At 36.3% G+C, this 26,996-nt stretch overlaps 1 protein-coding gene and 1 pseudogene across 17 annotated transcripts in view; one reads left to right on the forward strand and one right to left on the reverse strand.

Annotated features, from left to right (window-relative positions):
* MCTP1 (multiple C2 and transmembrane domain containing 1) overlaps window positions 1–26,996 on the reverse strand; it is a 453,050-nt gene that overhangs the window by 234,717 nt on the left and 191,337 nt on the right. The window lies entirely within an intron of this gene.
* Window positions 11,908–16,233, forward strand: LOC102881717 (annotated as a pseudogene).

A 26,996-nucleotide genomic window follows, 5' to 3' on the forward strand; every position in this document is an offset into this window, starting at 1 on the left:
TCCTGCTGACTTTTGTCACAAGTACTTGGGTATCTAATAGACATCCCAGCGTTAACGTATCCAAAACTTAAGCCCTGATCCTCTCCCCTGCTAAGCCTGCTTCTCCTACAAACTTTGTCAGGTCAGTAATGGCTCCGTTATTTGACATCTGTTCAAGCAAGACACCTGGAAATTACTCTTGATACCTCCTTCTTCTCCATGCTGTGCTTCCAGAACACTACAAAGTCTGATTAATTCTCTTCCAAAATACACTTTGGATCTATATTCTCTGTATTGCTCTATTTAAGCCACCATAATGTCTCTGCTGTCCTGCTATAACAATAGCTGCCTACTTGGATACTCTTTATCTTCTGTGTCCCTCTCCATTAATTCTCCATACAGCAGCCAGATCGATCGATTGATTGATTTATATTTTTATTGATTTTATTGGGGTGATATTGGTTAGTAACATTATATAAGTTTCAGGTATACAATTTTATAATACATCATCTGTATATTGCACTGTGTGCTCACCACTCAAAATTTAGTTTCCTTCTGTCACCATATATTTGACCCACCACCACCTTTTCTTCTGGTAACCAGCACACTGTTGTCTGTTTCAATGAGTTTTTGTTTGTTTATTTGTTGCTTTCTGTTTTATATCCTACAGATGAGTGAAATCATATGGTTGTTGTCCTTTTTCCAGGCTGACCTCTTAAAAAAGCAAATTCAATCTTCCCCTTTTTTTCCTTAATACTTCTCAACAACTTTCAACTACACCTACGACAAATCCAAAATATATAACATGGTTTACAGGACTTGTCATTTCTCCAACTTCAATTTTGGCCCCTTACTATGTTCCAGCTCTCTTGTTACTGAGTTATTTTCTGCTTCCAGTCTTTGCATATTCCAGCTAGGCTCTCTGCTTGAAAAGCCTCCTATTCTCTTCTCCTCTTGCCTGACTGACACTTTATTGTCCTCCAGATCTTAGTTTAACTAATTTCCCATTCGCCCTGAGAATACTCGCTGGCAGCGCATCCAGCTACAGCATTTACCCTGAGATAATTTATGGATTTCCCCCAAAGTTTGCCATGGAATATCTTGCTTTCATAATTTTCGCATGGCTCTAGTATAGCAATAGTCTTTGGAAACAAATGACATCATTCTATTTATAGCATTCTGTTTTTAGAAGTGGTATTTCCATTTACAAAATATAGTAATTCTCGATTGCTAAAAATGTCAAATCCTAGAAAACGTAACATTCTTATGCATGATGTTAAATTAATTCTGGCAGCGAGCTGCACTTTCCCCCGCCTCCCCACAAATGGGAAAAAGGTTAAATACAATTTGCTCAGGGATGCCTTTCTCAACCTTTGGTCAGAATTAGGGCTCCTTGTTATATTATCTTGGCATTTGCTTTGCAGGACTCATCATTGTGTTACCTATAGATTAGTTTGTTGTGTGAATTTTCCCACTCACTATGACTCCCATTAGGGCAAGGCTCTGCCCCAGTGCATGGCACTGTGTCTGGGACAGAGTAGGCGCTCAATAAGTATTTGTTAAATGAATGAGTAAATGAATGACTGTGAATTCACAGTGTATGTAGTACTATTAAATACATCCTCATATCTCTTTGCAGTTGGTGAAAGCATATGTTATCAACCTATACTGCAGGTGGGAAACAACCTGAGATTCAATGTGGCTTGCTCCAAATCACAAGTAAGCTAGATAGCAACAACATGGAAGGCAAATTTAGACTTTCAGACTCAAAACATAATGTTCCTTCTAATCAGCTTTTTTAGGAAACCTAGATACACCCACATTTTCCTTCTCTTGCTCTAAAACACCATTGTAGAATTATTACGTAAAGATGCTGAAAAATCATTCAGATACTATAAATAATACTTACATTGACACATAACATATTCTGTCCTATAAAATTCTCACACTTATTTGTTCAATTACCCTGTGTCTCTGTGAGTCTACAACTGTCTCTGGTCTATAGATGAGAGAACTCAGAAAGAAAGGTTAAGTAGCTTGTCCAGGTCAGCCTAGAACTCAAATCTGGAGACCAGTCCAGTAAGTGCTTTTTTTGGACATCATCACAAAACATTCACCCCTTCAGAGTGTAACAATCCTCTATTTCTTCGATTATCAAAAAGCGTGAATAACTCTTTTACATGAAAAATGAATTTAAAAAATGTGGCCTTGTGTTACTAAACGGTTATTGATATTATCTCACTCTTCAGTATGGCTATTATGTAAAAAGACTGACATAACTTTTAGTAATTTAACACAGAAAGATATACACTCAAAAGTCAATTTTTTTGAGAAGCATTCTGTTTCTTGCTCCTTCTGAGAAACATTTCTTCAACCACTGTATAGCTTAACCATCAAATCCCCTTAGAGCTTGGTACGAATGGTTTCTAGAATCCTGCTGGCTGGTCTGCTAGGTTTTGATGGAAGAACTTAAATTACAAAACGGAACTTAGATCACCCTAGCTAACATTTATTGAACACTTTTTATATCAGATATACCATACCACCTAACAAGCGTATGCATGAGTTCTGGTGTTACCTTGAGTTGGCAGTTGAAGAAACTATAGCATGGAATAAGGTAAGTAAATTCCCTCAAAGTCATACAATTAGGATGCTGACACTTAAACTTAATTGCTACATTAGGCCACCTCCAAGAAGAACATTTTTCAGGCTCGGTGGCATATCCATGATGTAAATTAAGGCTGTAAATAAATAATATGGCCCGAATAAATAATAATCCAGCTAACAAGAGTAGGTCTAAGGGTTAAATGAGGGATTAGAGACAGATTTTTGAGTCTGTGACAGGCACAAAGATTTCAGGGATTGATATGAGAGAGTGAGGCTGTTTTTAGGGACTCCGAAAAGACATTATGATAGCAAAATATTTTACAAACATGTGGCTTTGGCCACAGGGTGACCTGGATTGGAGATGGTAAATATGTTTGCAAATTTTACAGTTATAAGTACAGGAAAAACAGACGCATGTACACACTCATGGTGAATCAGTCATCTGGCTTTCCTCACTTTCTTTGAATTTACTACATTTCTCTCTTTGCAACCATCACTTAGAGCCCTCTGGGTGCTTTCATTAAAATTTAATAATTTTTTCAAGCTTCTTTAAGAAATTTCTAATTGTTTTTTCAAGTTCTTAATTTAGGGAAACTTTAATGACTTAGAGTCCTTAATAGATCAAGACCTTCAGCTTGTGCTTCCAACTTAGAGAACTGAAAACATTGTTTTAATTTAGCATCAGTAAAAGATTTATACCTAATTCTCTAATCTATGTTTGACAGTGTTTTTCCAACCTTATCTCATCAAATTATTATCTAGTGATATTAATATGTATTATTTGCTTTTTGAAAAAGAAGTTCTGTGGTCAATTATATTTGGAAAATTATGGTTTAGAACAAAATTAAATAGATTCGTTTTCTATAGCCTTTAAATAAGGGAATGACTCTCCCAAGAAGAAGATATGACATGCTGCATTTACCAGGCTTCTTTGACAGTGGGGCCTACTTTTCTTGAGTACATATTTCAAGACTAATAATCCCTGATCTTTCTATGGGAAATGCTACCTTATTAAATTTCATATTTGAGAAATTTTCATATGTTTTAAAGGTTCTTTATTATAATAGATTTTCCAGTGAAATCAAGGAATTATATTATAATAATATCCCTGACAAGTTCAAGCCACTAACAGGTGGTTAATCTTTAATAAATATATTATACAAAAAAGATTTATTCGTTGGTTTGGAAAACTAAAAAATTTAATAAATCCATGAGCCTTTGCTGTTTTGTTGCAACATTGAATTCAACCACAAGATGGCACTAACAATTATCAAATTATTTCATGGCCTGTGTTTTGGCTATTCAGATATCTCTATCGGGATAAAAATTATAAACATAAGATATAAGTACCCAGAGACAAGCAGGAAATGATTTATTTTGTCCATACACTTTTTTAAATAGCACATTACAATCAAAAACGATAATTGGTAGAAACTTTAACTCTTTCAGGCAATTAAGGAACTTTTTGTTTAAATGATTTAAGTGTATGCCAGAAGTAATGAGGGCTAATGGAATATTGTGAAAAAGAAACCTCTGTGGCACAAAATAACTGACTCATTTTAAAGAAAGAGAACCCAAATCATAACTTTCTCCTTTATTCACTATTGATGTAATAATTTATAGTAAAGGATTTATCAATTATCCTTTACATGCAAGTATTAAGACATATAGATATATACAAATAGATGATAAATGTTAAGATTTTAATTTTAGTCTTAATATATAATTTATAAGTATATTAAATAAAATGTTTATCGTACTGAAAAAAAAAGATATCTCTATCGCATACATGTGGTGCTCAGGCATTTTCTTGTGCTTTGCTGTTATTTGCTGGACTATGACCCTCATTAAAACATTTTTTTATGGCAATAATGAAATAAAAACAGGCAAACAAATATGGGAGAAAAAAATTAGGAAAAATTGATAGGTAAAATTCAGACTTATTTATATCATATTCAAGATCAAAGTTTCAACATTTATTTTATCAGACAGCATTAACTTCAGAATTTATCTTTAAAAATTAATTATATTATTTTATAATTGTTAATTCTATGCTTCAAAATTCTGAAGTATTCTAGACAAAGAGACTATCAATTGTTTATTTCTGTACCCTAAGATCAAATGGTTTAAAGAAGAATTAGATAGTGTGTACAATGTTTTTTCATGTAGTAAAGGATTACATGTCCATGCCATAAAACACATATAGAATTTTTTTTTTAGTCAGGATACTGATCAGCATTTCAATATTTTATGTGATTGTTTAGCCTTTAACATAATTTAAATCCAAAATAGAACTAAACTTTGAATAGGTTTCCTTTTGTGCAGCAGTAAACATAGCAAACACAAGATGGCAGCATTTCTTCCCTTAAAATTGTATTAAAGATATTTAAAATGTAAATAGCCATCTAATACTGAGTCTCTTGGTTTTCATTTTCAGAACAAATAAGACTCCTGGTTAACAAGTTTAAATCAATCTTATTTAAACCTAGTATGTAATGAAACAGAAATAGCTGCTCCTATTTCAGAGCCCTATAATTATTCACCAATGGAAATCCTAATCAAAAACAATGACAAATTGAAACTCTATCAGAAGGAGAAGAAAGAAGGAGAAAGAGGAGAAGGAAGGTGTATAGAAGTTTATGTGAACAAACTAACTCCCTCTTTGGAAGTGCCCCCACTTTCTCTGTTTTTGCTTTAACTTCGGCCTAACCGCACTGGCCAACATACACAGGCCTTGGAGTTGACGGTTAGCTGTGTTCTGTAAGCCTACACAATGTGATCATAAAAATGCCTGCCAGTAGTGCCCAGAAAGGCATAACGACTGAGATAAATATCACACTGGTGTTAGCATCGGTGCTAAGCAATTAGCCACCACTAGACAGGCAGGAGGTATGGTTCCCTGCTCTTCCTGCATTCTCTGCCTCATCAATCATTAGTAGTCCAGCCATTCTATAAAACATTTACTGTAACAGCTGTCTAGCAGCAGAGAATAACCTCCACAGAACTGCCAAGGTCATTTGGCTATGCTGACCCTACGTCCTTGTAAGTAAATTTCCCTCTAACAAATTCCAATATATTCTGTGGAGTTGCCTGCTTTATTTTTGCTCTTAAGACACTCTAAAGATTTGGTGGTCACTGTATCTCCACTCCACATTCAGACAGAGGAGAAGGAAGGAAAGAAGAAAAAAAAAGACAACAAAAGAAAAAAGAGAAGTGAACATAAATCTTAAGTGAAGTCAGTTAAACAGAATTCAAATTTAAGCTGCATCTTCCTGGAGGTATCCAGTTTTTCTACAAACATCGAACTACCTTTGTTGCCCAAATGCAACAGAGAAGGTAACTTTAATGATGTCCCTCACACTTAAAAGAGAGCTATAAAAACAGTGATGTTCAAAGCACACTTAGAGCAACAATTGTCTTAATATATAAATTAATTTTTACTAAGACTTTAAAAAATCTTCAAAACAGGTAGAGTAGTTATGTGATAAAATCATTTTCTTAAGCTCTCCCATTCCTTCCTCATTTTTTGTTGGAGAGTTGTAATGCCCTACATTTGAAATATTACATAGGCTAAGTAACTAACTATATTAAAATTCAAATCCAAGAGGTTTATAATTGCATGTGGCTTAATATAATAAAAGTAAATTAATACTTTTTTCCATAATGAAGAATATGAGTATTCCAGAGATTTTTAAATTTCTGGGTAATGACATTACCATGATACAGCATATAGATGAATTAAAAGTAATACTGTGATAAAATGCAGAATAGAATTAAACTAATTTCTTTCTTTAAGGACTAGAAGACACTTCCAGACGCACGAGAAAGAGACGGTATAACTGACAGGCACAGACTATTGATTTTTATGAGTAATTTTTTGGCTTTTTTCACTTAAATGTAGAGTTCAGGATGTGCAAAAAGTTTATGGATGTTGCATTTGAGATAAATATAGCTAATTCAAGTTCTTTTTCATATGAGACATAAATCAAGTTCCCTTTCATATGAGACACAAATTGTATCTACATGCAATTTCTTGATAACTTCTGGAAGTTCAGATAAAGTAAAATATAAAAGAGTGTTACTTACATTTTTTTCACACTGATTTAGACAAATACTGCTTTAATTTTTAATATAAATTGTATGTTAACCTGTGACATAAGAGCAACCACAATAGAGAAGAACGTCCTAGATGTTGTTTTTTTCCAATGGGCTTTATTACCATTGCCTCCAAGAACTCCCTCTCTGACCAGAAATCAATGCATTGACTGTAAATATAATATATATATCTCATCATTAAAAAATGTTTTTTTAACTCATAGAGAAACAATTTTACCTGGAATTCTGAAATATGTTACCACATTCATAAGGCCATTCTAACCAAAGAGTAAAAATCAAATATAAAAATTTTAAAACATTTTAAAAAGTACTTTAACTTTCCTATATTTTAAAAATAAGAATATTAAAAAATTATACCATAAAGTATCTATATGCTAATCAACCTTTGTCCTCTGGCTATCCCAATACTTCTCTGAAATCGTTTCCATGAGTGTCACCAGTAACTTTTAATCATCATTTTCAATGGCCTTTTCTTAAATGTTTAGCCTGAGATCTCTCACTTCTGGACTGAATGTGATAGAAAACTTATCTATATTAATGGATCTTTTGTTACTAGATTAGCTTACACCTTAATACAACTTTCCAAATAGCATTTCCTTCTAGGAAAATTTTTTTTTTATTGGAATGATTTATTTGACTTCATACAGCCAATCGATATTATTTCATAAGACTAGGTAGTATGAACCAGCTTTTCCCACAGCCTGACCATTCCTGGATACTGGATTTCTCACTTAGAGAATTGGAAAATAAAATCCAGTAAAGAAAAAAAAACAAAAATAAGTCAAGGTGGGAAGGAACTAACTTTCTTGAATACTTACTATGTGCTTGGGGCTTTTAACACAATATTTCATTTAGGTATAAGTATAGCCCTGTGAAGTGGATTAAACCAGCACATGGCAGGTATTCAATAAATATTTGTTGAAAAAAATGAATAAATTAGTACTTTACAGATGAGCTAGTTCAGAGAGGTTAGGCTGCTGGACCTGATTACATGGCTAGGAACTGGCAGCTCCAGAATCCATTACAAGATTTATTTGATCCCATATTCCAAATTTACTCCACTACCATGATGCCCAACCAATGTAAGCTTTTCCAATTAACTGACCTGTCCTACCTATCTCAAACTATTATTTTTGAGCTCATCCCTCCCATAAGGTACCCCCATCAGAATGTGGGTTCTATACTAAGACTTATGGGTCTCTTTGAGGTTGGCAATCATTAATTCTGAACCACAGAGTAGCAGTTAGACAAGCACAGAGAATGTAATTAGGAAAATGATTTATGTATTTAGTGTCTCCTGCCTCTATCAGACAGAAAATTTTATGAGGACTTCTTTGCAGAAAACCCCACTTTTAGGCATATGAATAAGTATTCAGCTTAGGAAAGCTAATATATTAATAGCAATATATATTATTCATATAAGTCAACAAATATTGATTCATTGAGTACCAGTTTTGTGGTAACTTCTGGATTTTCTGTCTGCAAAAAATTAAAATTTTCAGTGGTGCTCCATAAAAAATTGAATTAAATAGTATAAAATTGTTTAATGTATTTTGGAAAAGGACGAAGGTTCATGATCACTCCATCCATAGTAGAGGTGGTTTGGTGCTATACAGGGTAGTAGTGAAGAATTTAACCTTCAAGTTAGAAAGCCTGGGTTCTAATCTCAGCTCCAGCACTAACTAGCTATGTGAATTGAGACAAGTCACTTAAATTAGATGAAAATGGAGATGATCATAGAAACTCATTAAGGTCATTGTAAAGATTTAATTACATAATACATATAAAGTACTTAGTACAGTTCCTAACACACACTAAACATTCAATAACAATTAGCAATTATTGTTACTTTTCATCTTATTCAACATGAAGACACAGTAATATTATGTCACAATTTGAAAGTTTGAATCATAATTAAACTGAAATAAAAAACTACAAATATTTCAAAATGGGTATCAAATCTCTGATTTCCCATGTTGAATAATTCATGTCAGTTGCAACAACATTTACTATTTAGTTATTTTCTTTAACCATTTAAGAATATATGAATATATAGTAGAAAAATAATTATTATTTTCAGATTTCTCCTTTCTATTTATGTAGACATAGCAATTCTATTAGATTTGTTAAATGAAGAAAAAATGGCTTATAAATAATTATAAATATTGCATAAATAAACATAAGAAAGCATCATAAAATATACATTAAAAAACTGGAATCCACAGAACACACTCACTAAGAAAAAGTTATTACAACCCTAAAAAAACCAAAATCTTCTTCAATCAAAACTATAATAACAATGAAAATAATGTTATGACTCTTGTTGATTGATTACTATCACTCACTGAAATAATTTTAAGACAATTATGTTACAATATGACTAAAGTGAATCACAAATGCACAGTAATTGGAGAATACATTCCTTAGCACATTCACATATTCAATTTGTGAGAAAAAATAAAAGTAATGGTCTCCTATTTGTCTCCCTGCTTCTAGTCTTCCCCATTCCAATTCATTTTCCAAAATCTTATTTTTTCTGACACAAAATCTGATGTTATTCCCTTGCTCTAAATTCTTCATTGCTTTCTCACCAACTTCAGAAGAAAGTTCAAATTCTTCAGTATGTCATACAAATTTTTGTCTGCTAATTTTTTAGACTCATCTTTTACCAGATTTCTAATCTATGGAACAAATATAGCACCTCAAATTCACAGCTTCTCTTCAATGCCTGTGCACCTCTGCGGCCCTTTCTGTCTGCCCTGACCTTCCACCACCACCCTCAGTCCCCTTTCAGTACTAAACTCAAGACTTGTTGCTGCTTGGAGAGCTTTCTGGTCCATTCCATGGACATTTACTAGTCCCTTCTCTTATGCTTACAAACATCCTCTGCAATAGCACTTGTCACCCTGAGGTATTGTTATTTCTGATCCTTGGTGTTTGGCACAACCTCTGGATTATCATACGTGATCAGGGAATGTTGGCTGACTGAAAACACTCACGTATAACTAAATGAATGAGTGTGCCTGTATCATCTCAAAAGAATAGCAGAAACTAATAAAGTATCCAGTACTTAAGTCCACACCTTTTATTTTCCGCTCTTCTTTCTCCAGTCTTATTCAGTATGATTCTGACTCTCATTGGAATTTTATTCTTGAATACTAGATCTGAAATATGTAAAGTTAAGATCACAAAAGCACTGTGCTGTCAATTTTACAACAGCAAGCATTTTGCCACTGCCACTTTCTTAAACTATGGTAATTGACATTCACTGTAATTCCTAAAAATGGTCAATCTGCCCTAGTTTTACAAAATGCTTTTAGACAATCTCATTTTAGTAGCCATCTGCTTAGCATGTTTACTTAATTGACTGATTTGGATTTATGAAGAACAATCAACTAGAAAGCATACCAGAATAAAGGCGAATCAATAGGCTTGTGATATTCATCATTATGTCATATATCTAATACATATATTAAACATACAGTAAAAATTGTCATATTTTTGCACAAAATGTTTAGAAGGAAGGTTATTTTTACATGTACAAAGAAATTATGGCCAAAACTGCTACCCTTCACTGACATCTGTGTTTTCTTCTTCTTCAAAAGCAAGTAGTTAAACTATTTCCAAGACCTTTTACTTAGATGTGGCCATGTGGCTAAGGACTGTGGTCTGGCCAATGGATCGTGAGCAGAAATTGTATCACTTGCATCACTTCTTTCAATATACAATCCTCTCCCCTTGTCCCCAACCCTTAGAAGCTAGGGCCTGAAGTCTGGAGTCCCTGAATGAAATGGAAGCCCTACCACTATAATACACTACGAAGTGATGAAGAAATAAATATTTTGTTAAACCACTGAGATTGGGTATTTATCTTTTATAGGTCTTAATACCATTTACTTTAACTGATACAAATATTGATTCCAAGAATGTCTGTTGCTATTTTAAAAAGTTGCTAAGAAATGTGACACTGATGTAGCGGCTGGGTCGTGGACAGCAAGGTAACACTGGGAGTCCAGGGAATCTTGTTAGGCCACAGGGAATACTCGGTAAAACTGTCCTTGTGATGACCTGAAAGGCAGAGCACCTGCTGCTGAGCCTGTTTTAGGGAACATGGTTGGAAAAGTATATATTTTCTAATATTGGTTGCTTTTAGTAAGTAATCATAAGAGATGAATTCAGGTGAAATAGGCTAATTTACAAATAGAAATGAAAAGAATTGGAAGAGCTGTTTTTAGACCCCAAACAGTATAAAAACAAGATTGAAAAAGCCTGAGCATGATGGTCTTAAGGTAGTTTCCATTATGTTGAAAAGGAGGAACAAAGAAACAGATCATGTTTGAGGAGTATGTCTATGAAGGAACATTGGGTGTGGTTATTGCCACATGGACGCCTACTTAGTTTTTGAGAGAAGGAACTTAGCTAGTTGAGACCTCTGATCTTGCACCAGCAGGAAGCAGGCAGGATGTGAAAGCTGTGCAAACCCCAAGGAGAGAAGGCTCCTTCACATCCATTTCAGATATGGCTATAGAGGATAACAGATAAGAAAGAACTTCTCAGATGGTGGAGCCACAGAGAAAAATAGACAAAGAGATTCTCCCCAAATAGTAGAGTTCTAATTAAGGAATTTACCTGTGTTCCAGATAAGTGGCCTTCATCAAGCCTATCCATGGGGATTTCAGAATTGCTATGGACAAGTAACTGCTATGGGTCTCCCATGCTTTCTTTGTGGTCATTTTATACTGGATGTGTATGGCAAAGCAGCAGGCAACAAAGAACCACATGTGGACCTGATAAAGGAATTCCTCTTATTCAGAGATCCTAGACTTGGACCATGTGGGACTTTGGGCTGCTTTCCTTGGGAAAGGGTGAATGTCTTCTATGTTCAGAAGGAAGAGAGACCAGATATTTGGTGACCAGAAAGGCAGACTGCAGTCAGGACTGCTATTGCTCAGAATATCCACATTTTCTTCTTCTCTGGCACACAGCTGACCTATGGCCATGTAGGTGCATTCTGGTCAACTGACTTCAAGTCCAGAAGATGATTATGTCAATTCTAAACCTGGCCCATGAAAAACCTCCCATGTGTGACTCTTACTCTTCTTCCCACATCCACAGGTTGAGGAGAAGAGCCTAAGAACTAAAAAAGATGTAGTAACACTAGATGTGAAAAAAAAATTGGGTTGATTAATGACTGTGTGGAGCAGAATGAGGCCCCACCCTCCATCGCTGACCCATATTGGACTAAGATGTAAGATTCAATTATGTTAAATCATTGACATGGTATTTATCTTTTTAGAGTTATTTACTTAACAAATACAAAAAATAAGCCAAATCACACTATGATTACATCATTTGATAAGAGCAATGTAGAAACAAGATCTTTAATGACATTTAGTTTTTAAAAATACTTTTAAAATCAATTTGCAAAATATCTCAAGTGATCGATAGTTTACTCTTTACACAATTAGTACTAAAAATATAATTTTAAGGATTTATAATAGTTATATTTTACCTTAGCATTTTATTTAGTGACATTTAAAATGATATTCACACTGCCCCGTCCCACCCGCTCCTTTACTCCCTCCTTCTCTCCCGTCCTCCCCTACCCTCCCCTGCCAGGTCAGGCTCTGCCTATTCCTCTCCCTGTCAACTCCTTAAGGCCCTGCTGGGTAGGGCTGTGGGTAGCCAGACAGACAGGTGCACAGGAGAATGGACAAAAAGTCCAACTCTCGGAGGGCCATGGCCATGCAGGGCCTCAGGCCAGTGCTCTAGGCCTGACCAGGGGGACTGGAGTCACACTCAGAATTTTATTTGGCTTCTACCCTGAAATACAGGCCCTAAAAATGCCAACTTGTATGGATGTAGAAGATGACTTGGATAAATGATAAAATTTAAGGAAGACATTTTGGTTTTCTTATTGTCCACTTGGCTTCTGGAATATTCACCATAGTTTTAGATGACCTTCCAAACTTAGACGACAGCTATACTTCCTTGTGTTCATCAACAGTGGAAGGTTAAGAGATGGATTTTGACTCCAGACTAGAAGATGATGACACAAAATTGATAGTATTTTAGAGGATTCCATAATTTCTGTGGCCTTCAGAAAAAAAAAAAGAAATGACAAAGATTTTGAATGGAAATTGGACACAATATTGGAGAACATGGCCAATTTGTTACACATGGAATCCAGCAAGCTAAAGGTACAGAAGGTGGAGCCCTGGAACAGCATGCAGTTGACATTCAACATCCCCCAGGGGAATAGTGGAGTAGCTATGGATTCTGGCTCAGAGCAACAACCAGCAGCTTTGGGATCTGGGGATTCTCTCCATTCAGACTGAAGGTGTTATCAACATGGCTTTGGCTCAGAACTGAAGCCAAGATGTGAGAATGAATGGACCCATGGGAGCTGAAAATTCAGTTAGGATGATGGCAGGACTTCCTGTGGCAGGCGGTCCAAGATTAATAAGAATGACCAGCTCTGGCACTGTTATGATATACCCCAGGGTGGAAATGTACCAGCTTCCATGACAGCACCAGGCCCTAACTCAGAGCAGTAGCCCAGGACTCCTTGCCCTGCTTCTCAGTCAGATGCAATGGAACCACTCTTCTCTAGGCTCCCTATACAGCAGCAAAGTCATCCCTCAGAATCTTTAGTTCTCCCGCATCACCCAATGCAGGCTATCCCTGTCGAGAGGCAAAAGAACCCAGCTAATTTTCCCCAGCTGCAGCAGTTGCATCAACAACAGCAGCAACAACAGTTGCAGGCAAGACTCTCACAGTAACATCAGCAGCAACAGCCATGGGAAACTCGACCCCAGTTTACTGCCCCAACTCAGATGCCTATTCTTCTAGGCTGGAACCAGCTGCCTTCCAGAGCCCTTCAGCCTCCTCCAGCCCAGGGTTCTCTGGGCACAATGATTGCAAACCAAGGGTGGAAGAAGGCTCCCTTGCCTGCTCTAATGCAACAGCAACTCTAGGCAAGACCATCCTTAGCCACAGTACAGACATCTTCCCACCCGCCCCCTCCATATCAGCAAGCTTCACAAGTCCATACAAACTTTCTCAGATGAGCAACCCAGTCCAGTTCACAGCTCCTCAGATGACTAGCTTGTTGGGAGGGCCTTCCAGGGTCCCAACCCCCGCTGCAGCAGCCCCACTCACCAAGTCTCCTGCCTCCTCACCCTCCTCCTTCCAGCAGGGATATCCTGCATCCTCCCCAATAGTTAATCAAACAGCAGCAGGTGGGCCCAAAGCCACCCCAAAATAACTCACTTCCGCAGGGATATCAGTAGCCCGTCAGCTCTCTGGGTTGGAATTCCAAGGTTCAACATGGAATGTGCCACCTAACTTTGCAGTGATGCAACAGTAACCACTAAACCAGGGCCCAAAGAGTTTACATCCAGGCCTAGAAATAAGACAAGTCAATCCAAACTTTATGCAAGGTCAGGTGCCTTAGACTACTACACCACCCTTGGGAATTCAGGAGCCCCTCAACTGTAAGCAAATCAAAATGTCCAACATACAGATGGCCAAGGAGCTGGTCCTCCTCAAAACCAGATGCAGATGTCCCACAGGCCACCAAATATGATGCAGGCCAGCCTCATGAGAATTCGTGGTAACACAAACAACCAGCAGGCTGGTAGTTCTGGGGTTTCTTAGGTGAACATGTGCAAAATGCAAGGCCAGCCTCAGCAGGACCCGCCATCTCAGCTGGTGAGCCAAGCACCAGCAGATTGTGTCCTCCCAGGGTCATAAGGTCCAGCAACAAGGAAACTTGAACCCTCAGAACCCTAAGATCTTTTCCAGGGCCCCACTCATACCACAGGGCCAGATGATGGTGAACCTTCAGGGCCAAATACTTGGTTCCTTGCCCCGAAAGATTACCCCACCAAAGCAGATGTTTCCCCAGCAGGACCCACAAATGATGGTCCACATAATCAGAAAATGGGGCCTCAGGGACAAGTTTTGCTCCAGAAGAACCCAATGATAGAACAGATCCTGACCAATCAGATGCAAGGGAGTAAGCAACAGTCTAACACTCAGAACCAATCCAGTGCTGTGCTGGAACCAGCACAGACAACGAGGGGACCAACTCCCAACATGAAAGAAATGTAGTACAGTTTATGGCACAGATATCAGGGCAAATACTGCCTCAGCAAGGGCCTGTGAATGATAGTCCTTCTCATGTTATAGGGATTCAGAAGCAGATCTTGTGGCCACTGGGGCCCAGCCCACACATGGCCCAGCAACATGGTGATTCTGCTTCTACAGCAAATAATGATGTCAGCTTGTCTCAAATGATGCCTGGTGTTAGCTTGCCACAAAACAACATGGCCTCCCCTTCCCCCACATTCAGGATTGAGGCCATGCAGGGAAACTGCTTTGGTAAACCACTTCTCAGGCCATAGGATGCCTTTCAACGCACCTTTCAATGGAGCATCCAATGGAAATCAGATAATCTGTGGTCAGAATCCAGATTTCCTGGTCATTAAGGATGTCACAATAACAAGCCCTTTGTTGGTTAACTTATTGCAGAGTGACATTTCTGTAGGCCATTTTAGGGTAAACAATAAGCAAAATAACACCCACATAAATAAACCGAAGAAGAATGAAAAGAATTCAGCAAGATCTAAAGAAGCAAAATAACATCCACATAAATAAACCGAAGAAGAATGAAAAGTATTCAGCAAGATCTAAACAACCCAGATACTTGTCCAGCTGGTCTAGAAGAGGCCGATCAGCAGCCACTGCCTGGAAACAAGGAATCGGACAACTCAGGCCCTAAATCGCCGGAAGTTTCAGTCCCTTCACAGAATTTAGTCCCAAAGGCCACTCCAGCCATGGCCTTGCAGGAGTCTGTTGCAGACCAGAACTGAGACAATTGTTACTAGAGCCTCTGGACAAAGCAGTAAGCCCAAAGAGATAACTGCAAAGTCCAAAACCCCAAGAAAAAGAATATGCTGAATTGAAGAGCCAACTGTGGCTTCTGGAAGTATGGAAAACGGAGAGCAGAAGCCTCCAGCTCTACTAAAGACATAACCAGTGTGATGCAATCCAAGCAAAGAAAATCCAAGTAAACAAGCTGGACGGCGACTTGATACTTGTAAATGTATGTGAATTTCACAAGAAGCAATTTTGAGCTGTGACTTTTAAAAATCTATTTCTGTACAGCTAGTCATTTTAATAATGTGGCCCTTTGCCCAATTCTTGCAAACTGTTTCATGAAGTGCAAAGGGGAAAGTAGAGTTGTTGAACTCTTTTGGTGTTAATGAAGTTTATGGTCTCTGAAATGTTGCCACGTGTTGAGAGGAGCTAATGTGATTATGTTATTAGTTTTCACATTTCCTAAGTGGCCTAGAGTACAGGGTGAGCATTCTTAGATCTTTTAATGATAGACTGTGCTGTGGAAGTGCCATATGAATAACAGTAGTGGGGGCAAAAGGAGTCTTCTCATTTGGAAATGTTGTAAATAATTTCATTCTATAGTGTTTTGGATGTATCTGTTGTAGAAACGGACCAGTGAATTGTACATATTGTTCATCTTCCCAAACATTGCTGAATGGGAAGATGAACAATATGTACAATGTGAAATGCTGAATATGTTAAATACATGTCATTGTCTTAGAAAAAAAAACAAATAAAATGATATTCAGATATATGTTATATAGATTATTTTTTAGTTGTTTCACCTAATAACAAAATGAAAAAGTCATGTTATGCATATTGTTCATCTTCCCATTCAGCAATGTTTTCCCTTCAAAACACAGTGATAATCGAATAGTCTTGTAGAAGCATAAAGTCTTAGAATTGGAAGAGACCATGTCTAGTCTTTCACTGAATACAAGAATCCCATCTACAAAAGTGACAGATGACAGGTGGTCATGTAGATGGAATGTAGAGGCAGTTCACATACTTCCAACTCAGCACCTCAAAATTAAATTCTGTATTTGTTGAACACATGTGGTGTGTGATGTAGTAGTTTATATTGGACAAGTCTGTTATAAAATGTACGTCATAGAGTTAATCTGCCTTCCCTGGATCGTTAGAGCTATAAGAAAATAGGTAGTTCTTGTTTCACAGACACCACTTCCAAGCATGTGTAGTCCTTAATATATTTAATCACTGGCCCAATTATATACCTGAGGTCATTAAAAGAAAGATGCAATAAGCTGATCTTCTTGCCCATTGTTTTTCAATGAGAGAATTTTTAAAGTATATGCTTCCACAATTAAAAAGATTTTTTTCTTTTCAAAATACAAGTTTCGAGGGCATGATTATAATTACCTCTATTAATTAAAGGCTTTTCTTCCTTCAATTATCATATTATTTGATATAATCAATGGTTATATAAGTTTTATAAGCAAGTAAAAAAGATAAGCAAAGCAAAATGTTAACACCTACAATGTAACTAAAATACTTGAGGAACAATGAATAAAACCTTCGCCCCTCATGCTAAAAACTGTTAATAAGTGTTTAATGTGACAAGTGACTTCAAAACTTGCAATTATCCTGCTAAAGCATGCCGTCACTGCGAGAGGCAAAGACAGCGTACAGGATAGTAGTAGGTGTGGTGAGTCCTTGCTTCTATCTTCAACACAGCATTCCCTTCAACTCTGTCAGGGTGTGGAAAAGCCCATGGCCCGTGTCGGTAAGTTTAAGAAAAACTGTAGAACCAAACTAAGCACTACATCTCCCAATGACCGTCTTTCTTGCCTTCTGCCTTCCTGCCAAACTTGCTACTTCTCTATTTCCATTTTCATCAACACTGTTACTTTTTAAAGTAAGGCAGGGCTTTTTCTTAATATAAGATTTGTGCTAGGTTACAAACAATGAATTCTCCAGCTGGTACACTTTTCCTTTTCTGAAATACATTCTTGAGTTCAACAATATTTACTGGATGTCTATTATGTGCTAGGCACTGAGGATTCAACATGACATAAAACAAAGTCCCTACTCCCAAGAAGCTTCTAGTGGAAGGAAACAGGCAAGGAGCTTATAAAGCGGTGGATAATATGCCACGTGGTGATAGGCACATGAAGGAACCTAAGGCCACAGGTAAAGGGATTGTGGTCAGCGTGGCTTGCTATTTTAGATAGGGTGTGGAGGTAAAGCTTCACCTGTAAGGAGACGTTTGAAGAGACCCGAAGCAAATTTCAGGCAGAGGAAGCAGAAATGCAGAGACCCTGAAGCATTCTAGTATGGATGGAGAGAGTGATGAAGAAAGGGAGTGGTAGGAGATGAAGTTAGAGCTCGGTGAGACAATAGGTCATGTGAGAGTCTACAGACCCTTAGTAAGAACTTGGAATTTTCCTTCAAGTGAATTAAAAACAGAAGAGCAAATGAATAAACAGATAAAAATATTTTAAGGTTGCCTTATCTGATGTCAAATCATCAGTCTTTGATTAGGGACTATACCAGCACCTGAAAAACAGAATGTACTGAAAAGCCAATTATAAAAGGGCAAGTATATTGTTTTCTTAAATTATTCAAAGTAATTTCGAAATTTAAGACTAGCTGGTCTGAAATACTTTGACAAAGCCAATCTAAAGGTTAATAATGCATGTAAAAAGAAAGTGAATTTTTACGCTTATTTTTATACCTATATTACATCCTTTAAAATTTAGATTTATAAGCTATAGATAACACAATATAATTAAATATAAACTATTTTCAGAATCTGTTATGATTACTATTGATTCAAATTATCTTAATATTAGTATAATAACATCAAATGAAATTTGGCACTTAACATTCATTAGTAAAAATATCACATTTAAAGCAATGAGAATTTATTAAACATTGATGGCTTGCCCGGCACATAATGACATGGCCATTATTGGGAGCTGGTGGTAAACGTTTTCCCTTCTGTGGCAGGCAAAATTCTAAAATGCACTCCTAAGATTTTTTGTTTCAGTCCCTGGACTGTGAATATTATGAGATATCATGTCTGTGATTATGCTACATGACGAAAGGGATTTTGAAGATGTGATTAAGGTTACTATTAGGCTGACTCTGAGTTCTACAAAAAGGAGATCGTCAGGGTGGACCTAACCTAATCAAATTTCCTTTAAAAGCACAGGTTTTTCTATGTGGTAGCAGAAAGGATAGTCAGATTTAAAACATGAGAATGATTTGACATGCTATTGCTGGCTTGAAAATGAAGGGCGTCACATGGAAAGGAACTGAGACTGGCCTCTAGGAGCTAAAAGAAACCCCTGGTAGGGAGACAGCAAGAAAACAGGGATTTCAGGCCCACAGCTGCAAGCAATTCTGCCAATACTAAGAATGAACTGAGAAGAAAATCCTGAACTCCAGATATCAACCTTCCTGACACCTTGATTTCAGCCTTGGGAGACTGAGCAGAGAACCCAGTTATGCCATGCCCAGACTGCTGACCTACAGCACCTGAGAACTGTTAAATGGGTATTGTTTTAAGCTGCCAATCTCCTGAAAATTAGTTACAAAGCAGTAGAAAACTAATGACTCTACCTTGAAGAACATATTTATGGTGTAGTTGGAGATATAAAAAAAAGCTAGCAGGAAACTTAGGTGAACCTAATAAAAGACTTTCTTATAAAGGGTAGTGGTCTGTTAGCTAGAAGGGCAGCTGTCTAAGCTGCCAAAACAAAGAGATAAAAAAAATACAGCAGATAAAACTAATGAGAAATTCATTCCCTTCTTCTAAAGCCGTAGAGGCTGAGGCAACTCTCAGTTAATAAAACACTTCCCACTCTTAATGTCTTAATTTATGTCTTCTGACCCTTACTTAGTCCGGGACAGCAATCTTTTTTTTTTTTTTTTAACTTTAGTTAGATAAAATTGATATGCAACATTATTAAGGACTGTACCAAATTTCAGCAATTTTGTCCTCCTAGCTTAGTGATATGTGTTTATTTTTATATTTCAATTTACCTATTTTCTTTAAAGTTGTTTCAATATAAATTTATTAAAGCAATTACTCCTAGCTAAGATAAATCTACTTTTCATGGATACTAAGTGCTCTGAAGGTTTATATTAATATTTATTCTTGAGATAGCAATATATCTTTTTAAAATTACCTTCATATTAAAAGATACTAAGGTTTTGTTTTGTTTTTTGGTCTGAGCTGATTTACAAGTATTTACAGAATAGCAGTGTATCTTTTCTGAGTTATTTTAACCTTCCCTCACATCCTCATTTCCATTTAGAAATGTGACAATTGATTTTTACTTCATTCAAATGATTGCTACCTCGAGAATTAATGAATATGTTTTTCAAATGTTAATCTTTTCGTGAAATGAAAGTGCTCTTTAGCTATTCTGTTCATTGCATGACATAAAAATAATTTTTGGAAGTACATTTTTTAAAACAACTTGGCATCTGATAATTCCATATTTGGTTCTCCACCTTCTAGACTTATTAAGGGAAATTATTTAACATCTGATTAAGTCCAATGGTGTTTTCAAGGAGTATTTTCCAGAAAAATTGAAACAGCCTGGGCAATCGAAAAGGAAAGAGAATGAAGGCCTCTTTTCTCTCTTTCCTTAATTTAGACTCTGCATTAGTTTTTTATTACAGTGTGACAAATTACCATAAATGCAAGTAGCTTAAAACAATACACAATTTTTATCTTAAGGTTTCTTGGGCTAGGCTTGGTTTCACTAAAGCTCTGCTCAGGGTCTCACAAGTTTGCAATCAAGGTGCCAGCTGGTCTCAGTTCTCATGTGGACCTTGGGATCTATTCCTAAGCTCATTCAAGTTGTTTGAGGAATTCAAACAGCTGTAAGATAGAAGCCCGTAGCTTCTAGAGGCCATTCCTCTCCATTTTCAGTTCACAACATGGCTGTTTGCTTCTTTAAGGCCAGAAAGAGGATCTTTCTATCTTGAGGGCACCAATTCCTTAAAGGACTCATCTGATTAGGTCAGCCCCACCAAAAATCATTCCCCTTTTAACTCAAAGCCAATTGATTAGAGATATTCACTACATTTGCAAACATCCCTATACTTCTGCTATAAGACATAACAAAATCGTAGGAGTGACAACCCATCCTATTCACAGATTCCATCAACACTAAATAAAGGGGAGAGATTAATACAAGGGCGTGGATCATTAGCGGTCAATTTAGAATTCTGCCTATACCACAGGTCCTATTTTATTTAACCAGTTTCTTACATCCTATTTTTCAGACCTCACCACAAGCTCTTCAAGTAGAGGCCCAAGGCACAGATAAATCACAGAACTACCAACTCAGAGGCCCTCCTTGGCATAGTGGAGTCTCTCTCCCCAGGGACTTCTCACATTACTTTTCCAAACATTTCTCCTACAGTTGTGCTGGAATTCTTAAATGCAGTGTCTGTAATGCTGTCTTCACAGGCTGTAAACCAGATCCGACCATCCACCCAAAAGCATAAGACCTAATTACATCAAAAGCATAAAAGAAATAGCCTCATAAATGTATCACAAATCTTAAATCTATAAAGTGATAGTACATGTACCATTAAGCACGGGTATATCAAAAATATTCTTATCTTTGACAACGAAATTTTAAGGACAATTCCTTATTTTCTTGTAAAAAGTTAAAATATAATGTTCAGTTTTCTCTATTACTGGTACTTTACATTAATGTATTTCAAGAACAATAATTATCCGTTTAAGATGTTTTGTCTTTTCACTCTATTGATTTTTTGGTACACATGATAGAGTAAAAGGAGAAACCTATTGACTTCCTCTGACATCTATTATTCATAACAGTAAAGAGTATTTTTTCTTCTCAACATTATTGAATCAGAATAGTGAAACCAAAATCAGTAAAAATGAACTTCAAATAATTTTAAATACTCTGAGATACTAATTGTTTCCTATAGCTTCCTATTCTTAAAAGACAAAAACTCTAAAGCTGAATGCCAGACCCATAGAATGCCTAATATTTTAAAATATCTAATACATTAAAAATGCAAAAAAGAAAAAAAGTCCTGTAGCTCCCATTTAGAAATATTCACTAATTTCATCAACATTTCAGTTAATATCATGCTGATAATAATACTACTGTTGTTGAAGACAAAGGTAGATGATCAGAAGGCTAACTCTGTGCCTTGCTCTAAAAAGTCATGTGTAGAATCTCATTTAAGCTCTAGAACAAGCTTATAAGACAGATGCACTTGTTATCCCCATTTTACAGATGAAGCTTAGCTTAGTTATTCAGTGACGTACTTCTGGTCTCTCTGATGCCCAGCCTATGCTTATGCTGTAACACATGCAATTGGTGTTCATATCCTGGCTGCACTCTGTTTCCCTAAACACCATTGCTATATCAAGCACTTGGAACTTTCTGTAGTTACAAGAGCATGCATGGCCCACACATAGGACAGGCCACAGGTGCCACACCTTTGGGAGTAGGCCTTAGCAAATGGCAAATGGGAATTGCTAAATAAATAACCCATCTTTTTGGTTCCTCACTGGGACTTGCTGGGGGCATTCTACACCATGTCTCAGAGTACCCAGAAGTAACCTACTACTTCACTCACTCTGTACTGACCTCCTTCCTTTCCCTGTCTCACCTCACCCTTATCTTTACTTTCTCAGATTATCCACCAAAGAAACACAAATCCCTGTCTCAATCTAAAAAACATGGTCTTTTCTTCTATGACAGACTGCTAATAAGAAAAGATTTTTAAAAAATTGACCGAAGTTTGAAAATTTTTAAATTTGAACACACTTTTTGGGAAAGCAATTAATTTTCATTATTCTTATAATTTATACCCACGGATTTTCTTTAACAGAGAAAAAACAAAGCTTTGTCTGTTCTTTTCTATATTTAACCAGGAATTATTCTCCAATAACATCTTTTAATAGGTAATACATTCTCAAAACAAAAAGCTTTATATACAATTTTGTAGTTATTGTCTCTAAGTACATTTTGTTACAAAACTGTAATCCTTTAAATATCTAAACAATTCAGCAGTCCACATTTTTTAAATGTTTGTGAATAACGAATCATTCATTCTTCAACTATGAAGAAAGTTTTATTTCAGACCATATCGTAGAACATCTACACATATTCATATTGAACAAACTCCATGCTTAACAGAAAGGTAAGACAAATAAATAGCTGGGGCATAATAAATGATAAACTATATGCTATAATGATAGAGAGTCTTCTTTTCCCCAGAACCATTTCTTTTTCACATTCTAAGGTTGACAGGCTTAGAGCCATGAGTTTACATTTCAAATAATTGTAAAGATCTAGGATGCTTCTCTTTACTCAAGAGAGGATCTGCTTACATTAGAAAGATAAGCTCTTTTTCTCTCTCAAGAATGGAGGACACCATCCAATATATATATGCCTTACTGTTGAATTGTACATCTGAAACTGGATTTCATTAACCAATGTTACCATAATAAAAAAATTGATAAAAACAAAACCAAATAAACAAAATTAAAATTTAAAAACGCAAAAAAAAAAAAAAAGAACGAAGGAGGGGCTGCTTGAAGCAGTTCCCATAGAAGCTACAAATCACATTGCCTAATTTGGGGATTCCTCTCCTTAAGTACAGACTTCCTGTATGTACAGCTGACATTTGCTCTCATTGCATCTCCCCAAAGGGGGATATAGTGAAACCAATCCTCTAAGTAATAATGGAAAAACCAATCCTCTAAGTAATAATGTCAGATCTTTGATTTAGAAAACTTGTGTTTACTATTAGGATAAAATAAATAAATAGAGATATTAAAACATCAATAAAATGTTCTTAAGAGTAAATCTTTAAATTGGCCTATGAGGGGCCTTTTCATTAGCAAAAAAGAAAAAAAGAAAAAAATTGCAATAAATTTCTAATACACACTAATAACTAAATTGATGAAAATGTTTTATTTCTATAATTCTTGGAGGATCCACAGAGACAGCCTGCTTCATACTGTAAAAATACATACATAAACAGAGCCACCTCAAAATGGAGTTAGAGCTGTTATCCATAGGAACTGCCTTACCCATCTTCCCCCTCAAACCTTTGGAATGTTAAAACTGGGCAAAATCACCTATGGACTGGGCCTAAAGCAGCATTGTACTTCAAACAATTGTTTGCAAAGTCAACAGGAAAGCAGACATTATGACTAGAGAACTGAAAATTAGAGACTTTCTTTAGACTTAGCATCACTGTGTTAGCTTATCTGCATCTATAGAAATCCCTTCTATTCATGAAATCATTTCCCTTCCATTTCTCATAAATACCCTTTGCCTTCACCTCCTCATGGGAACACTATTTGAGTTTGTACCTGAATCAATGCTTCTTAGAATGGCTATTCTTTTGGATCTCAAATGAACACTTGTTGCTTCTCACTTTGGCCTTTTATTTTTAGGTTAAATAAGAACATTGAAGTCAAGTAGACATCAGCCTCTAGATCAAGGAACAACATAAGAACGAATGCTCCAGATTATTTGCGTTTCCCTAACCTTCTCCTTCAAGAGCAGCTATGACCAACAAACTACCAGACGTGGGACAATTTGAACTCAAGTTCAGAGCTTCCTAATGTCAAAGTCTAATGCCATTTGAAAGGACTCTTGTTCTGTGGTTTTAGGGCACCTTGCCATCTAATGTTAGGCCTAGGAGAAGTGAAATGAGCCTGAGGGCCTGAGTGAAACTGGAGGGAGAGTTTGGTGTCTAGAAGACATCAGGGGCTCCAGGAAAGGGAGCCCAGAATGGCTTCACAGAGAATGTTTTAGATCCGGAGAGTGTTGTGGTCTCTGTTTGTATTTGAGATGTTCCATGTGACTGCTGTGTCACTGAAGAGTGATCAAAACTCCTAGAAAAAAACCCTAGGGTGAATAGATAATCATCACTGAAGTCTTGTGGTTTGCCATAGGAGGATTTTTTGCATATGATTTTATGCCTATAATTTCATTTGCTTATTAGCTAAAATTATATATAGCAATTAGTGGGGTGATTTTCTGATTTGTCTATGACTGTGATTATTTGTGTGTATGTGTGTGTGTGAATGTGGCCAGTGAGATTCTTTAGACATTTACATCCTCAGTTCTCAAACTTTACCATATATCAGAATCACCTAGACGCTTTCTTAAAATACGGATTGATGGGCCCATATCCAGAGTTTATGATTCAGTAGGTCTGGGATGGAGCTCAAGAATTTGCAAGTTCCAAAGTGATTCTGATGCTGCTGGTCTGGGGACCAAACTGAGAATTGCTGCACTATATCTACATCTACCCATTTTTTTAAGAGCACCTTTAAAAGTTATGAATGACTGCACATGTTACAAGAACATCTGTTACACAAGTATACATTGAAAACAGAAGAAAAAAATCATCTCTGCTAATTTCAGAAGTTGAAAGAGACAGGGATACTTTTCCTACAGAGAGTGAACTGAAGATACAGCTCTAATTTTAAAAAGAACAAACTATTGAGCAAGATAACTTTACCACCGGGTGCAAAAGAGCTATCCCTAAACCATGTTAAGGCAGAATTTTATTTTGCAAGGCACCTTTGGCTGCCTCTAGAGGGAAATCAGCCAGACTGTATAGTCTCTAATTTAATAGAGCTCACATTGGTCTTGAGATTAATAAGTGCATATAAATTTAGATTAAAGAGTCTCAAAACTCCCCTCGTTCACATAAATGGGAAAAAAATTGCTCAAAGGGAATGGTAGTTTCACTTAATATGTGTCTTGGTTACTAAGATAAAACAAAGAACAAAAGACATGCTAATAGCCTGCCTTTAGAAACCATTTTGTCCTAAGACTTTAACCTAAGAGTTAAGGATTGTCAGTATTACCTGGTAAATAAATGTTGAGTAACTTTAAAATATTCTTCAAATCGACTTAAATACTTTTAATACTCCTGATCACAGTAAATACTTAAATAATTTAAATTATTTCATATACATATGTGTATATTTAATATTCATACATAGTGAGGTAATTTAAAACTATCTTTTGCAAATAATCAGACCAGGTGTTGCCAGGGGAAAGAAGTATAGAGAGAATGAACCACAAAGGATCATGAGGGAACTTTTTGAGGTGATAGGAGTGTTTTAAATTTTGATTTAGGTGGTAGTCATGACTGTATATGTCTGTCAAATGCATCAAACTGTAGTTTTACCGTGTGTAAATTAAACTTCAATAAACTTAAGTTGAAAAAAATTTTTCAATTAAAATATTTTTAAAGAAGCTTGTGTATCATAGAGGACTGGTAGTTCAGAAAGAAAAATTGTCGTTGCATATGGAGTCTGTTCTCAGCACAAGATAGTAAAAAATTTCTTTGGTTTCTGCATAGATGGAAGAAAGTTTTACCTCACTCAAACCAAACACATACTTTTAAAAGTGCCTGCTTTTATGCTGTTTTTAAGTATCTTATGACCATGGGGAGTTATTATTTTTTTTTTTTAAATAAACAGAGTAAAAAGGGCTCACCATGTCTAGACAGCCTAAAATCACTATACTATTTGATGTTTTACCTTTGTTATGGTTGCTATAAAGTGTTGTTACTTTAGTTAATAACACAGACAAGGTTGTAGCTACTTCTTGCCCTTGAGCACCTGTGCGCCTGTCTTGAAATTTTTTATTTTGTTCTTCTCCAAGATTAGGCCCTAAATTTTGACTAATAAAACTGACAGGGTATTTTTCATACCCAAAGCAACTTCGGTCCTTCCCCAGCAACTGATAGCACCAAGGACTTGCTCCCTCACCTTAAAACCCTTCCTGTGGCACTCAAGAGGAAGGAGGGACCTATTGATACAATTAGGTATAACTGGAAAGTCCTATTTTTCTTAATTTTCTCAATACTTGCCCCACTGCAGGGAAAATGGGACATGATTTTTGGTGCACGCTCTATAGTACTGATTGCAAGGCTTTGGAGATTTGCAAATGTCTTCACTGTCTATGATATATTTTTCCCTCAGAGTAAACATCATCTGTTACAATTATGCCTAGTAGCTTATGTACACACTTCCAAAAGGCTATTCTACCCTCTTCTATTCTGATATCATTGGTTTCTAAACTAAATTAACCAGAAACATTCAGTCTATTATCAGCAAGTGGCCTCAGTTCTCCCTTTATGCTTGCCTAAATGTTCCTACTATTAGCTACAGACTAGTCTTGTGTTTTCTGAAAAAATTACAAAGAAAATCAGTCTCAGACCTTGGTGGAAAAGTCTGTCGAGGCTGCTAAGATAAACTCATGGGTGCAGGTTTCCAAATGTAAATTAGGATTTCCACCCTGAGTAAATTCCTGACTGACTGTGCCAAGGGACTTAAAAGTTGGAATTTCCAGAACTATTTTGGTCCAAAGACTGATGATTTTGTAAAA

This window comes from Pteropus alecto, unplaced genomic scaffold, assembly GCF_000325575.1.
Source record: "Pteropus alecto unplaced genomic scaffold, ASM32557v1 scaffold20, whole genome shotgun sequence".
Classification (NCBI taxonomy): Eukaryota; Metazoa; Chordata; class Mammalia; order Chiroptera; family Pteropodidae; genus Pteropus; species Pteropus alecto.